Source organism: Anser cygnoides, chromosome 10 (assembly GCF_040182565.1).
Source record: "Anser cygnoides isolate HZ-2024a breed goose chromosome 10, Taihu_goose_T2T_genome, whole genome shotgun sequence".
Taxonomy (NCBI): domain Eukaryota; kingdom Metazoa; phylum Chordata; class Aves; order Anseriformes; family Anatidae; genus Anser; species Anser cygnoides.
In genome coordinates this window covers 11,201,248-11,216,441 of record NC_089882.1, presented here as the reverse complement: position 1 = coordinate 11,216,441, position 15,194 = coordinate 11,201,248, and the positions used below count along the sequence as shown (strand labels likewise).

Sequence of the window (15,194 nt, the reverse complement as noted above, 5' to 3'; positions counted from 1 at the left end):
CAGATAAGCGCACGTAGCTGCCTGGCCTCCTTCCACCCACTTCTCTCCATATGTTCACCCAGTTATCACGGGAACGTGCCCGCGTGCAACCCTTGAATTGAGGTTTTTGCATCTGAAAGCAAAAGGTGACAAACAAGAGTGCGCTGGAAATCTGAAATCTGTGCTAGGAGGGTGGCTGGGTCTGCCGAGCCCCCAGCGCTGTGTCCATGCACAGCGGTTTGAGCAGGTGAGGAGGAGGAAAGCACGGCCTCCTAATTGCAAACAGCCTCCACATGGGGAAGCGAGCGTGTCCCGTGTGGATCCTGGCAAGCCCGTGGGCTGGCTGTGCTGCGAGCTGCTGGCAGGGCACAGCGCTCCTTACAGCGAGCTGCGCTCCTGCGCGTGCAGGTGGGACCTCGGCCATCAAAAGGAGAAACACAACCGTGGAGGCTGTCAGGAGCAAAACGCTCGAGCGGCTCCCAAAGAGGAGATGCTGGTGTGGAACTAGAGGGTGCTGCCACAAGCCGCAAGGAAGATTAATGGGAGGATTTTACTTTGAGCATATTGGGAATTTTGAATTTTTTCCAGTTCTGACAAGATTTCAGAGGTCTCCTCTCTTCCTCCCAAACCACAGCTTTGGGTATTATTAACATGCAAATTAAGATGATTTATAGAAAACAGCATCTTGACAAGCTGACAAGCATTGCACAGGATAAGGGCTGGGTTTGGGAGGTTTTCCTGCTTCCACAACCGCTGCTGTTGGCTGGGATGGGCCATGCACAGCGGTGGTCGGGGTGCTGAGGATGTGTGCTCCTGTGGTTCTCTTGGAGGCACACAGCTGGGACACCCTGCTGGGGGCAGCCCCTTGGGGGGGCTCCCTGGGTCCTACCAAAGCTAACAGATGATTTGCTTTGTTGCTGTTACTGGAATTGGGTTGGGACCTGTGTTGCATAGCAACCCTGAATTATTTTAAAAACCTCAAAAGGGTATTAATGCTACTCCTGAATAAAGACAGTTTGTCTTGCTGCTGTTTATGGATTGTTTTTATGCTGTTCCCCAGCCGAGTGAAGGCTTTCATCTTCCTAAACAATGAAATTCAAGTTATTGCCAGAAGAGTGGTAGCTCCCGCTCAGTGGCATAGCAGCTGTAATTAGTCTTTTCCAGTGCACACTCCCTGGCTTTCATTTTAAGGAGGACTTTAACTTGTTGCTTACCACTCACAGCTGACCAGGCTCAGCTCCCACTCACAAAATGAGTTTCCCAAGTTCAAGCAGAGGCTGCATTTCAGCTGTGGGTGTTTCCTGCGTGGATTCTCATTCCCAGATGGAAAGTGCTTACAGCTTGTCTGTCTTCACTGCTTTTAGGAAAAATTGTCTCTGAAAGCAAGGGATATACCACGTCTTTTTCTCCTCCTCTTTGAAAGCTGTCAGTACTAATTTAATTAGTTGTTGCATAATCACAGTTTAGCATTTCCAAGTCTAATGTATTGTAATGTTGTTTATACTGATTTGACGATTAAGGGCCTTGTCAGAGTCTTTGTTTCCTTACAAAAAGAAAATGTAGTTATCTTTTTTTTTTTTAAAAAAAAAAAGTCTTTCTTGCCATGCAAATGAGACACAGCAGATTAAGGAGGCTTATTTCACCTGGAAAGGTATTTACAATAATTTTCAATAGTCCTGCTGTCATTGTCCACAGCAGCCTTGTCATCCTTTGCAAGGTAGCTGACACCGGTAGCTGACACACAACATGGACTCTGCCCAGCCTTGGCCCATGCTCCTGTCCACCTGCACCCTCTTCTCCTTTACCAGCAGCAGGAGGGCTCTCCCCAGCTCTCTGCCTGCTGACGGAGTCCCTTGGGGCCTCTCCTGCAGTGTGTCCCTCTTACACAGCGGGCTGTTTGTCGGGGCTGCTCCTGGTGCCCCCCACCAGCTGCAGGTCCGTGCTCGGAGCAGGCATCGTGGTGGCTGCAGGACCCACTGCCAGCTGGGGAGCCTGTGACTGGGGGTAAATTGCGGTGTATCCAGGGCAAAAGGCTCAGTTTGGAGGCTGAGAGAGCTCCTTGCTTCTCTGCTTTGCTGGTGCAGGTGCTGTCAGCGGGTGTGATCCTGCCCAGCAGGGAGCTGCTGCCTTCCTTGAGCAGATGAGGCTTCCTCAACTGCCTTTTCCAGGGACTGTGGAGCCTACACCAGGATTTTTGTAAATCCCATTTTTTTTTTTTCAGTCTCCTTGCAAGAAGGAGCATTTCCACTTTGTGGCAGAGCTGGACTGAAGATCCAGGTAGGTGAGTATACGGAAGAAGTCTCTACTGCTCAGATCAGGACACCGCGAAACCTTTTCTCCTCCGGGCATCACTGTGTGCTGCTTTATTTTGCATGTGTAAGTGTAGCATCCTACGTGAGACAGCCATGGCTGCAGGCTGTCTTTCTGGTCCTTGAAGAAAGCAATATGTTTCCTTCTCCCTCCTGCTGGAGTCTTAGTTGCAGTTTTCTACAGCTGGGTGAATGACCGTGTTTGTGTCTGTCATCAATTCCACAGTCTGTTATTTAAATTACAAAGCTCTTTCTTTGCATCAGTGTATGCACAGCAAGTTAGCAATCTATGCATAAAGTCCCAGCAGGCAATGATTGTCTCCTAAAGGAAGGCAGAAGTAAAGACAGCCCACTGGATTGACAGAAATATTGCTGAATTCAGATGCGTTCGTGGAACAATTGGTTTTCTTTTGAAGAAGGTTGGTGTTAACACGGTTGCGATGGAACAGAGGTGAGCAGGGTGTTGGAAATTAGGCTGCCAGCACAATTAGAGTGTGGTGTAAAGAAAAACCCATGTCATCAGCTTGTTTATGACCCCAGTAAAAACAAACCCTGGACCCGAACAATTATGCTAATTTTGCTTTGATTTACAGCAATGATAACCAGCAAATATGCTGCCAGAGCTGCCTGGTGCATGTGCCAGAGGAGAAGGCAGGGCTCTCTCACGACTGCCTGCAGTGTCTTTCTTCAATGGTTCGTTAAGGTTTGGGTTCTGGTTAGCATCCTGCCCTCTTTGAGCATCGCCTCCAGCTGTGGGTAAGGGTGATGCGACCCCACTGAATCCTCTTTGCTAGAGGGGGGAGAGGAGGTGTGGGGAGCTGCACCCTGTATCGGTAATCTGGCTGAGATAGCAAAAGAAACAGGAAAAAATGGGCATACCGAATGCAGCCCAGCCCTGGGGAGGGGGTTGGGGAGAGGACAAGCGAGTGCCCTGGAGGTCACTGCGATGCTGCTGTGACCTGGGACAAACCACTTGGAAAAGGATAACTGTGAATTAATTCCCGACAGAGCAAGCATGGTTTATCCATGAGCATCGTGGAGATGCAAGAGCACCTTTGGTCCTCTGCAGAGCCAACAGTGCTGAGCCACCTGCATTTTTTGAGCTTGCTGCTTATAAAAAAGGTATTTTTATAGAGCTGACTGGTTAATGTTGCAGTGGATAAAACAGGAGCTGGAATTTAAAAGAAACCAAACCCTCACAGACCATTTTCAGGTGTCCTCACACTGGAATGTGTCGGGGTCTTGCTGTTTAGCTGGAGAGGACTGAGGGTGTGTGTGCGTATGTCTATATACATAATACATATGCAGAGAATCCCCCCTTAATATATCATGGGTAATTGTAACCCTTGAAACAATCTCTGCATCCCTGGTAATGATCTTTCTTTTTGCAGCAGGGCAATCTGGGAAAGCTGCCCTTCACTCTCAGGCTTTAACGAAACTCACCCTGCCATACGGAGAAAATCACTGCGAAGAATCCAATGTTTTCTGCTGTGTGGGATTTTATAATGTGATAACTTTTGTCTCCTGTGAAAGTTAAACTCTCTGGGGGTAGCTCCTGCACACTTCTCCAAGGAGTCCCTGAGTGAGCGGATTACAGTGGCCTGTCTTCGTCTAATGAGTTTAAACACAAACAGTTATTATTTCTAAATAAATATGTGCTATTAAGTGCTATCAAACTTCTACAGAAAATATGAAAACAGTGGATGGAAAACATTATAAAAGGCTGAGCTATCACCTGGGAAGTAGCACATAATGCAAATCAATAGAGCTGCATTTCTTTACCGCTTTATTGACTCACAAACGCACAGCTTGTAAGAGCCCATCAGGATCCTCCCCCCCTTCACAACTCTATTTTATTTCCAAATACCACTAAAGGAACATTTTTTTTTCTCGAGGTAATTGCATAACTTCCTTCTGTTTCCCACTCAAAATGCACCCATGCAAATCGATGAACCAGGGAGCGTGTTTAGATATCTCTTACCCTTCGCTAATGATGTTCAGCAGATCAATCGGGGCGAGAGTCATCTTTTTTTTTCCCCTTATAAAGGATCTTGATCTTTCTCTAAGGGGAATGACCTTGACTTGGTAGCACAGCTAAACTGGAAAAGCTGTTTTGTTATTCAAACCGAATTTAGACTAGCTAAATAAGTAGTAGGCATAAGAACAAATCTCCTCCCTTAAATGAATGTAGGATATTAAGACCTGGCTTTGTAATGATTATAGTCTAATGCGCAGCTCGCTGAGAGGCGGTATTTTTTTTAGCCTGTGCCTCTAACCTTGACTGTTCCATTCATCTCCGTGGAAATGCTTCCTTTTTGCTATACATTTTGTGCACACAAAGAACAATTTAAAACTTACATTGCATGGTCAATCAGAGATACCTAACTGGCTCTTTGGAAAACATGAATTGTGCTTTTTTTTTTTTTTTTTTTTAATACAAACACAAAACAAGTCAGTGGCACCACATTAATCATTCAAGCCGATTGGAAAGTCTCCAAGCACCAGCTGAGTTAGGAAAAAAAAAAAACACACTTACTTTGATAAGAACCAACTGGGAACGAGAGGTTTTTTTTTTTTTTCCCAAGTTTCAAAAAGAACAACAAAAACAACAACAACAAAAAAAACAATTCCAAGAATTGGCAAGAAAACAAATTGAACTATCATGGCCGGTTGTAAGGGCCATGCTTTGGCTCTGGAGAAATGATTCATAAATATTCATTTACCTGGGGAAACATGAAAAACAGGATTAGACTTATTCATGGGAGTTCACCGTTAGGGTCAATGCTAGGGTGAGAGAGCCAAGACAGGCAAATTGCAGTTTTGTAACGCATTTCCTGGGATAGACAAGATCTGCAGTCTTGTCTTTTAAAACAAAAAGGAACAGAAAGGACAAAAAAAAAAAAAAAGACAATAAATAAGCTTTTACATAGCAGAGATGCTGTATGCAGAGGTGTCCCGTGGGTGAGCCCCAGCAGCCGTGCCATAGGACGGGTGGCCCTGGCCACGTGTCCCCTGGTGGGCGCTGGGCTGTGCCTGCAGGCTGTGGCACTGCTCCCTGTGCTGTTTTCGTCCCTTCCCTGGGCCTGTTTGCCGGTGGGGTCAGTGCCTGCAGCGTGAGCCAGCCCTGTACTGCTGTGGGGTTTTTACTGTAGGAAAATACCCCACAGGTTGGAAGCTGGCAGGCTTGCTCCTGAAGTCCTTCCCCACCACGTCAGTGCCCAGCAAGGAGCTAATGCGATGGCAAGGCAGAAAGGATGGGAAAAGTCCACGATGCTTCCAGGAACTGCTCCCATCCTACCAGGGGAAAAGAAAGGACTGTGACCTCTGGCAAGACAGCCAGGAGCATGAAGACGTCCATATGTCACCTATCAGCTAGCAGCTGAGAGGAACAGAAGCGAGTCTTAGGGAAATGTAGCCAGGTCCAGATGACAACTCAATATTGTGGGACTTGGAGGCTCTCCCTTGCTCTGCTTCCAGGGGAATGGCCGGTCCTGTGTTTACTCCTGCATCCTTTGGTTGCCTGTTGAGAAGGTGACATTGGGATCGTCTGCTGCCAAAGGGATGTGTAATTTCTTAGCATGACGGGGCTCTGCTGCCAGGCTGGATGGCTACGTGCTGCCGTGAGACAGAGCGGTATTAGTAGCAGGTTTGTGGTGTCTGTGAGTGACCCCCTGTGCTCACATTAAAGGGAAAATGCAGCATGAGCATAAGCAGCGTGCATTAGGAAATCTAGCAGACTAATGACCACTAGCACCAACCGAAAAATCAGATCTCCTCTTATCCACCCTCTGCAGCACGTTAAATTAATCTCACTCTAATGCCACTAAAGTGAGTAGATAAGTGATTTTAGTGACTTTATCCGTCATTGCTTCAGGACAAATACACCATGTGTGACTTCACAGAGGGGTGTGATCCTCAAACCCTGCAGCTGGGACAAGGTGTTGGAGCCTCGCTGCCACTGCAGGCGTGTGCTGGGACAGGGAGATGGGCTGCACCTTGCAAGCCAGGTGGGAAGTACTTCCAGAGAGCACTTTTTTTTTTTTTTTTTAATATATAAATTTGGCAAGGATGAAGCTGAAGTTAGGAAAATAATACCTATAAATATTTTCTGCTTTGCTAGAAGCAACAAAACCATAGAAGCAAACCAGTTCGTCTGCGGGATCCAGCTGTTAGATATCACCTTTCCCAGCTCCAGCGGGAAGCGCTCTGCCTCGTGGCGGTCAGGATGCTGTGATACTGCCTTGCATTTTGGTTTCTTCTACGTCTGAGGAGTAATTCCCTCCATCTTTTCAGTTACTGCTGTCATCTCTGGCGCCTTTTAATGTGCCAAAGTAACTCTTAGCAGAAGCACCAGTGGCTGAGGGGAAATTGGGCTTTCTCTGCCTGAACATTTCTGTGCGCTGCTTTCTGTTTGCTGATTGCTATCTGGAACAAGCAAAACCCTGGCAAACAAAGGGAGGAAAAGGGGCTCTCTGTTATCTGAGATTTTTACCTTCCCTGGGTTGTTTGCCTCTGTTGGCTGGGTTGCAAAGATACAGTCGGAGTGCTTGAATACTCCTGCTCTGGAGTGGGGGATTTCCAGCCCTCCAGGAGGGATTTCACTGCACAACTTCGAGTCTGCAGGCGCAGGAAGGCAGAGGCTGTGGGACAGGCTGTGCTGTGCTGAGGCTTTGCTCCATTTCTTTTAGTACTCATAACGTGCTGAGGATAACTTCCTGTAAAGGCTAACCAGCCCCGGTAAGGCAGCACCAAAATATTTATTGTCCTTTTGTTATATGAGGACTTAAAAATCCTCTGCACTGGGTGACTCTGAGGCTGCCTTTTATCCCATCCCCAGCATCCCACGATTCAGGCATTTCAGCACCAGCTACAGCCAGAACTCGGAGCCCCTTCCCTCTCCTCTCTGCTCTTGCTCAGGTCTCTTGCTGTTTTCTTTTTCTTGTCCTGCACTGATGCTTCCTTCCCACTCCTGCTGGTCCTCAATCACCAGCAGCCAGGGCATCGCAGCTGTCTATATTTTAACTAACAGTGAGTGGCATCTTTTCTCCCAGCAGCAGGCTGCCTTGCTTTCTTCCCCTCTCCTTCGATAAAAAGTGACAAGTGCTCCTTCACAGAGCGGCGCAATCAAAGGAGCGCTCGAAGGGAGCTGACAGTCAGTTGTGCATGGGCTGCGAGCTGCTTTACCGGGGGACTGCTTAAATAGAGTTCACATCCTGCCCGGCTCTCCCTCGTGTGACAGTGCTTTGCACCCTTTCTGATGATACCAGAGCTTATCTCTTCGTGGCTTATCTGAATAATCAGCTCAGGGGCATCTAACCAGCTCGGGGGGGATTTTTGTGGTTCTGCAAAGCTTTTCAAAATGTGGCACGAGGCAGCCGAGAGGCGTGCCAAAGGGCTCAGCTCCCCGGTCTGCCCCCCAGCACCCTCCTAATGGCTGGGTTAAAGGTCTAAGGAGCTTTTTCAACCATTTCAGGATGTGCTGATGTGCGTCTTTAGCCCTGGTTCAGGCAACCAGAGCTGCTCTTTGGCAGGAGGACTGTGTCTCGGTGAGCAGTCGTGCTGCCGAGCAGCAAGGGAGATTCCCAGCTCTCCTCCCCACCCCTGGAGCCAGGCAGGGTGCCTCACCCTGCCTTCATCTTCAGCAGTCTGCCTCAGCGCCGATGGGCACCTGATACCTGGGATCTCACTGCCAAGCATTTGCAAGGCTGTAGTGCGGCACCTGGGCTGAAACCACTGCTGTTCCTGGCAGGAAGGTGCTGACGAGCATCTTTGTCACCCAGAGCAGCTCCGCTCTCGCAGGAAGCATTTGTCAGGCTCCTTTTGTGTCGTAATGGCTGCTTTTACAACTCAGCAGTTGATTCGGCACACATCAGTGTCGATGGATACTGGTTCCTTGGGGGAAGTCAGCGTGACAGGAGCACAAGCTTTATGAACACACACCTAAATTCCTGCCAGGGCAAGGGTGCTTTCTGAGATCGGGCCTTGCAGTTAGGGAGAGGAATGACGTGTGCTGGGGACAAGCCCAGTGCTGTGGCAGTGCCATCGGGAGGGCTTGGGACTGCTGCTGTCCAAATAGCCAGTAATGGGGGGAGCTGAGCCACACCAAAGGGGACAGAGGTCCAAAAGACAACTCTTTGCCTTGCCCTTCAGTCCGGGTGTGCCTACATCCCACTGCATTTAGTTTTAACTTGCTGGGATCGAGTGCTTTTTAAAAAGAAGTTTACAGTTCAGAAGGAGTCGCTAAGTCTTCCAGTCTGGCCTGCTCCATATCACCATGCATTTCATTTGCCCTGGAGATGATCCCAATAACGTGCTCGGGACAATAGCAGATTTCCAGGAAGGCATCGGTCTCAATCTTTGTCTTTTTTTTTTTTTTTTTTTTTCCTTCTGCAGCTTGTTTCAGTGAGTTATCAGTTTCACAGTTAAAAATATTTGTTTTCTCTAATTCAAATGAATGTGCCTTTAGCTAACATGCGCATTGGTAAGAGGATAAGGAAAGCTACTTTGCGAGGCTTCTCCATTCGCTGCCGTGCCAATGAGACCGAGATAGTATTCCTTGCACCAGTCTGTGTAGTATAGCTGGACTTTTTACATTTCATAATTAGTTTCTGGATGTTTATCTATTAATGTTTTCATGCTTGACTCTATGCCAATGTCTGCTTTTGGCCAAGGTCTCTTTCAGCTGTCCTACTTTGCATACTTGGACTGAGCTGCTGAAGAAAACACTGCTTTAGCCGAAGTCAGGGGACCACATTTGCTAAGCAGGCCAGGGTAGCAATTTGGTAACTTCGATAATTAGTCATTCGTTTCTCGAAGCCTGCTTTATATGGCACATAAATGTGAACTAACCTTTAGGAATCCTCCGCAGCTCTGACACCTAGTATCAAACTTATACTTCGCCACAGGAAGGAGAATGTATAATTTATGAGCTAGTGAAGTATCTTTAATTAAACCAGTATTTTCTAAATTTTGACTTAATTTAATTTTAATCTAACTGAAAGAAGCAATCTGAGTCCGGCCAAGGTTTTCCTTAAATACCACCCTTGCAATATGGGAGGCTTTGAATCGAGTAAGATAGATGATTTTAATTTCCATGTTCTCAGTGTAACACTTGGGGTCAATGTTTGCATACTTATCATAGGCAGTTTACAATTGACAACCACTGTAATTGTTCAACTTTTCTTTGGTGAAGACCTGATTGACTATTATGCACTGTATTTATTATGTCTCACACTAAAATATAGATGATTGATTATTCCATTACTCTATTGACCAAGGCTGTAACAAGGTGTGACAAATATGTGCCATTACAGTCCAGGACCAAGTGAGGAAGGTAGCACAGCCAAGCAGGAGAATGGCAATGCATGCGATTCCGGACAGCTTTAGGAAACTTTCAGGACACTGTATTTAAAAGACTTTATCTGAACGAACGTTCTTCATTTCTTCTAGGTACTTTCTAAGCATAAAAAAAAAAAGATAACAGGCCCTCATCTGAAAAGCTTAGGATATGATTGAGAGCCCACTGAAGCCGAAGGAAATTCTTCCAGTGACTTATTGGGCTTTGGCAGGGTCCTGAGGGTAATCTCTCTGTTTACTTCACTGAGAGTTGTGTCAGGCCCTGAAAAAATCACCATTTGTTAACTACATTAAAATGTGCAGGGAAAAAAGTGTCTTCCATCACTGATGTAGCACATTAACGTGAGCTATGTGCATATATCAAGGGGACTTACAGTTGGAATGAGAAAAATCCTGTATTTTGAAGCTCTTTATCTGCAGCTTGGTATTTGAAATGCATAATTTAATTATCTTTGAACTCCTTTGTTCCTCCTTAAAATAAATCATGTTTCATTTTCCTTTTAAATATCATGCATTGATGGACACAGCACCGGGGATCATGGTAACAAAATGGTGTTGAACCAGCTACTGGAAATTAGTAGTAATAAACAATGCGTTTGCTACCAGTCTGTCATATTAATTAGTCTTCAGAATGTGTCAGTGCTTTTCATTTGTGTTTAACGTTGCCTGAGCTTACTGCCAATTAAATACAACGTTGTTATCAAATCAGCTTGCACGTGATTACACTGGATTAATGTGGTTATTTTCTTTGATCCACTATAATTAAAAATCACAGTAGTGATTTTAAACAAGTGTAAAAATGTAATCAGTTTGCATACACAGCTGCCTTTTTATTCTAATTTACTTTAATAACGCTCACCTCTAATTAACAGTTCCCGATATCCCGGGCCCTGTTTAGGAGCTCGGAGGGGAATGCCACATTTCGCAAGAGCTGGAGCCAGCCCTACCCACTCTGCCTTTGCCTTCACCAATTTTCAAGCAAGACTGGTGTCCCAATTCACCAGGAGAAAAATGGGCAACCACAACCTGCTGAGGAGATGCAAGCAGCCGGACACCAACCCTGAAATGCCCAACCTGCCCAGGCCCAGCTTTTCAGGCTCCAGCTTTTCACTGAGCAGGAGCTCTTGGTTTTGGGACCTGCCTCCCAGCAGGGGTAAGGAACAGGCAAAACGCCACAGCCCGAAACAGAAGGATGTCATTTCCCAACCCTGGCTGCTTTTCTGCTGCTGACAGACGGCACCCAGACAGCAGAGAGGCTGGAGGAGGCTGCTCTTCTGCTGGAGCAGATAGAAGTAATTAGTCAAATCACTGCAGCGCAGAGAGGGACGCTGGCCCATCTCCCGTCAGGCAGCAAATGACTCATTGCATGACAACTTCAGTAAAGGGGTATTATTGTTTTTTTCTTCTATTTATTTATTTATTATTTATTTATTCCTCTCCCTGTTCCACTTTCAACAGGGAAACAAAGAGCTGAATTTTCCAAAAGGCCACCAAGGTTCTTGTCTGGGAGCCTAGCCTCCCGGGTCTCCTAAGGCCACTGAGGCAGTCACTGCTTGAATAAATGTCATCCATCTATGTAGGGATGGAGACAAAAAGCACTGCTGCCCCTTCAAGATGTGGTGAGCTGGCGGGCAGAAAGGGGTGGTCATTCGCAGGCTTGATTGACCCAGTGACTGACATCTGACCTCCTCAAAGCCCTCCACAGATCTGTTACAGGGGCCTGAGAAATGCAAATAATGACACATTTTATTACTTCTCCTTGATACTTGCTTAGGGGTATGTTTTACCCCATCTGAGACATATTTCCATGTTCCTCCTCCTCCATTTGGCAGTGATGGAGCAGAGGAAAGGCCTGGATGGACATATTTACACCATTCATGGACCAAGCAGTGCTGGATCCCTCGGGGATCACCAGCCCTGGCAGCTCACCACCTCCAATCCCCCCAACCCCTGTATCCACCAGGCCACTACCAGCCGTGGGGGGAGCACACACCATGAAGAACAGACCCCAGAGCACCACTGGCTGGAAGAGCATTTTCCCAACAAGCAGAAACAAATGGAAACGTGCCCTCATACTTTCTACATCATTGCCAAGTGAGGGACGAGCAGCGAGCACCGTGTTTGCAGAAAGCTGGCTTCCTCAGCCAAATTTCGTTCACTGACGTGCCTCATCAGTGCAAAGGTCTTTTGTACTGTGGGGTTCAGCGCTCTCCCGTCCCACTCAGTGCCCTTCCTTCCCGGTTCAGAAAGCAGATGAGAAATAACTAAGCAAAGAATTAAGCTTGAATGGGTGGAAGTTAGTGAAACATGAGGCATGCCGCGCTGGCCCCGGGTAAGTAATGCACGGTGTTCTGCTGAGGTAGGGCTCTTTGTGCACATAATAAGTAATGTTCCAGCGAGATGAAACCTCAGGTTCCTGATTCAGCTGATATTTCTGGCAAATTGTTGACCTATTGCAGTTTATTCAGGATTTTTCTAGTCTTGGTAGAGTGGCTCTAACAGTGACAGATTTCTCACGCTGTTTCTAACAAATACGCAGCTTTTATAACTCAGAAAGTTATGTCTTAAAGCACCCTAGAAAATAATTGCCTCTGTGTTCTGCAGTAGCACTTCATGTTTATAGGCTAGGAGAAGAATTAATTAAATATTAATTAATAGGTTTTAATACTGCCCGTGCTAGCTTGTGTCACAGAATAACTCACAGGGACAATTTTAATTTCACCTGACATATGTATATTGATGGTTTGTCCCCTGAGCTGGAACTGGAGGGCTGCATGGCTGCAGCATGGGCAGGGAGACAGGGAGACGGGCAGCCGGGATAATGAGAGGTGGCTGCAGGAAAGGGGCCGCGGAGTCGGCTGCCGCCTGGCAGGGACACAACGGGTAAAGCAGGGAAATGGCCCTCCCTTTCTGCTTGTCTTGGGAACAGCACAAATGTAGAAACTGTCTCCTTGCCCAGCTTTGATGCCATGAGCTTGATGGGGAAAATACTACTCAGAGCAGTTCTACCTCCTTTATGGTTGCATGAGCAAAATTTTACTCCAATTTAGCTCTGTTAAAATTTGAAGGAAGTTTCAGCACCTGAGAAAGAAGCTGTGGGTTCCTTTGGAGCTAACAAAACGTAAGGGCATTGCTTGTGTCAGTTCAAAGAGGAGATGTGTCAAATGGAGTGACAAAACCAAACGCTAGCTTGTGCTTTGCCACCTATTAAAACCTGGGAGAGGACGAGATCAAACCCCTCCTCTGAGTGTAGCTAAAAGGCTTTTTATCAGCCAAGCGCCACAGCCTGTGGGGACCTGTCAGACTAATGTTTCCCTGGCAGGGGTCAGAGATCAGACAAATTACTGCAGTGCTCTGAGTCCAGGTTGTCTTTCAGCATCCTATGGTCTCACATTTTGTGCCACTCTGAGGTTTTTCTCCAATGTACTCATTTACGGTGAATCTCAGGCAGGTACGAAGAGCCTATACATGCCCATGTGGCCTTTGGTTCTTTCTCTTGGTGATTTTTTTTTGGAGGCTTGCGATCGCAGGGCAGCTCAGGCAGCATGGGTGAGGCTGTTTGCAGCCAGCTGAGGTCTGGGGAATTGCTAATGAAACCAACTGCTCTGCCAGCAAAATCTCCTGGTCCCCCACTGTCTGGGTAATTAAAATGGGGACTGTATGGGTGTGAAGTTAATGCTGTATACATAATGTATCTGTCCCAAGGTAAGCCTACACATCTGTTCTCTGTAAAGCTGTAAGTGCAGGATATAATTAAGCAAGTGAGAAATAGCACAAGCCGAACACAGCACTGTCCACACACAGCCGAAGCAGCGGCACTGCCAGGTTGAGCAACAAGCTAGAGCAGGCACAAAAGTGGGCTGGAAGCGCTGCTGCTTAAAGACACTTGTGGGTTTGGCTTTTCTTTTCCCCCTTTATTCTGCCCAGCCAAGCTTCAAAACCACACCTGAGCAGCTTCTCCTTCTGGTGTTCCTAGAGAGAAATACAAGCCCATGTGTATATGTGTGTCCACATACATGTATATATACACACAATATATGTGTTTATTGTTTAGCATCATTACAGGATATTATCTGCATCTTTTAAATTTGTATCTGTCAGGCAGCAAACAAGTGTTATTAAAACGGGGCTGCTTAAATGAAAGCAGGTAGAGAACACAGTTTTCATTGCAAGGCTGCCAAAGTATTGATGAGATCTGGTCACCTTACTTATTCGTTCATTAATACTCACAAACACACATAAAAATATATATGCACATGCATATTTTTATATATATATATGTATACATGCTGATTGTTTGCATTGCATATGCAAAAGACATTTTAAAAGATTCTTGTGTATTTTATATGTAGAAAATATCTGTATATACATATGTACAAGTTTATGTTATATACACACATACGTACACATATATTTACAAATGTGTTGATGTACATGTTTATAAGACCTTTATAGATACACACACATATGTATGCATTATATAACGTAATATATACACATTTACTTATGTATTCTATGTGTCCTATAAATATAAACCTTCTGGGTTCTTTTAAAAGGCCTTTACATACAGACATGTGTAAATATAGGTGTATCTATATGAATATGTATATATATACACACACAATTTGAAAATATAAATGTATACATAAAATATATAATTGCAGAATATGCTTATCATCACTCACGTTTAACTATATTATGCTATATACAATCATAATATATTGCATATATTATACTATATACATTTATTAATATAATTATTTATATATTCTGTACTTCCACTGTATATTTATACAGGTTTTTGAAAAGGTCTTAATATTTAAGATTTGTGTGTGTGTGTGTGTGTGTGTATATATATATATATACACAGTCACACACAAAAACATATATTTTATATTATATGTATACACACACACACACACACACACACACACACACACACACATAGCGTTAGTAGACACACGTGTGTGAGACTTTTTTGAGATTATTGCTGCCAGGGGCCTGTGGCGCTAGGCCTAGCAATGCTGCCTGTGCAGGAGGCCTAGGCCCCGCTAGGCCAGAGGCTGTGCAGCTCCCTGTGCTGCTGCTACTGACGCCCCCAAAGGGTGTCCTGGAGCACCTGGCTTTCAGCTGGTGCCTGAGACTTTGCATTTTTTTTTTTGTGGTTCCCCTCATGCCTCTCTAAAGGGGATGGGTACGGTGGGATTTCCCCCCCCCCCCCCCCCCCCCCCCAGCCTCTCTCAACATTTCCAGGCCTTTCTCTAGGTAAAACCAATTTACATGAAGTGTGCTGAAGCTTATCCTATGGGACACACACAGGTGTGCACAAACACCCAGCACTCCCTGGGTTGCAACAGTTATTTTCCTCTAATTTTGCTGGTAATCATTGTCTGAACCTAATCGAGAAGTCACTGCCATGAGAGCAGCTAAGTACAGCATCACCCTAGTTCTTCAGAGGAGATCCCAAGGGATGTTAAGGGATGCTTTTCTTCTGTGCTTCTGGATATGGCCAGAAGGTCTCTGCTCAGTGCTTCTAGCCCAGAGACTTGC

At 45.8% G+C, this 15,194-nt stretch overlaps 1 long non-coding RNA gene across 2 annotated transcripts in view; it reads left to right on the top strand.

Annotated features, from left to right (window-relative positions):
• The window catches only part of LOC106035494 (uncharacterized), a 196,668-nt gene extending 186,186 nt beyond the window's left edge, over window positions 1-10,482 (top strand). For both annotated transcript variants that reach the window (XR_010833937.1, XR_007166928.2), the window contains 2 exons: window positions 2,201-3,410; window positions 3,680-10,482. This is a non-coding gene — a long non-coding RNA (uncharacterized lncRNA). The remainder of the gene's footprint in view (window positions 1-2,200; window positions 3,411-3,679) is intronic.
• The last annotated feature ends 4,712 nt before the right edge of the window (window positions 10,483-15,194 follow it).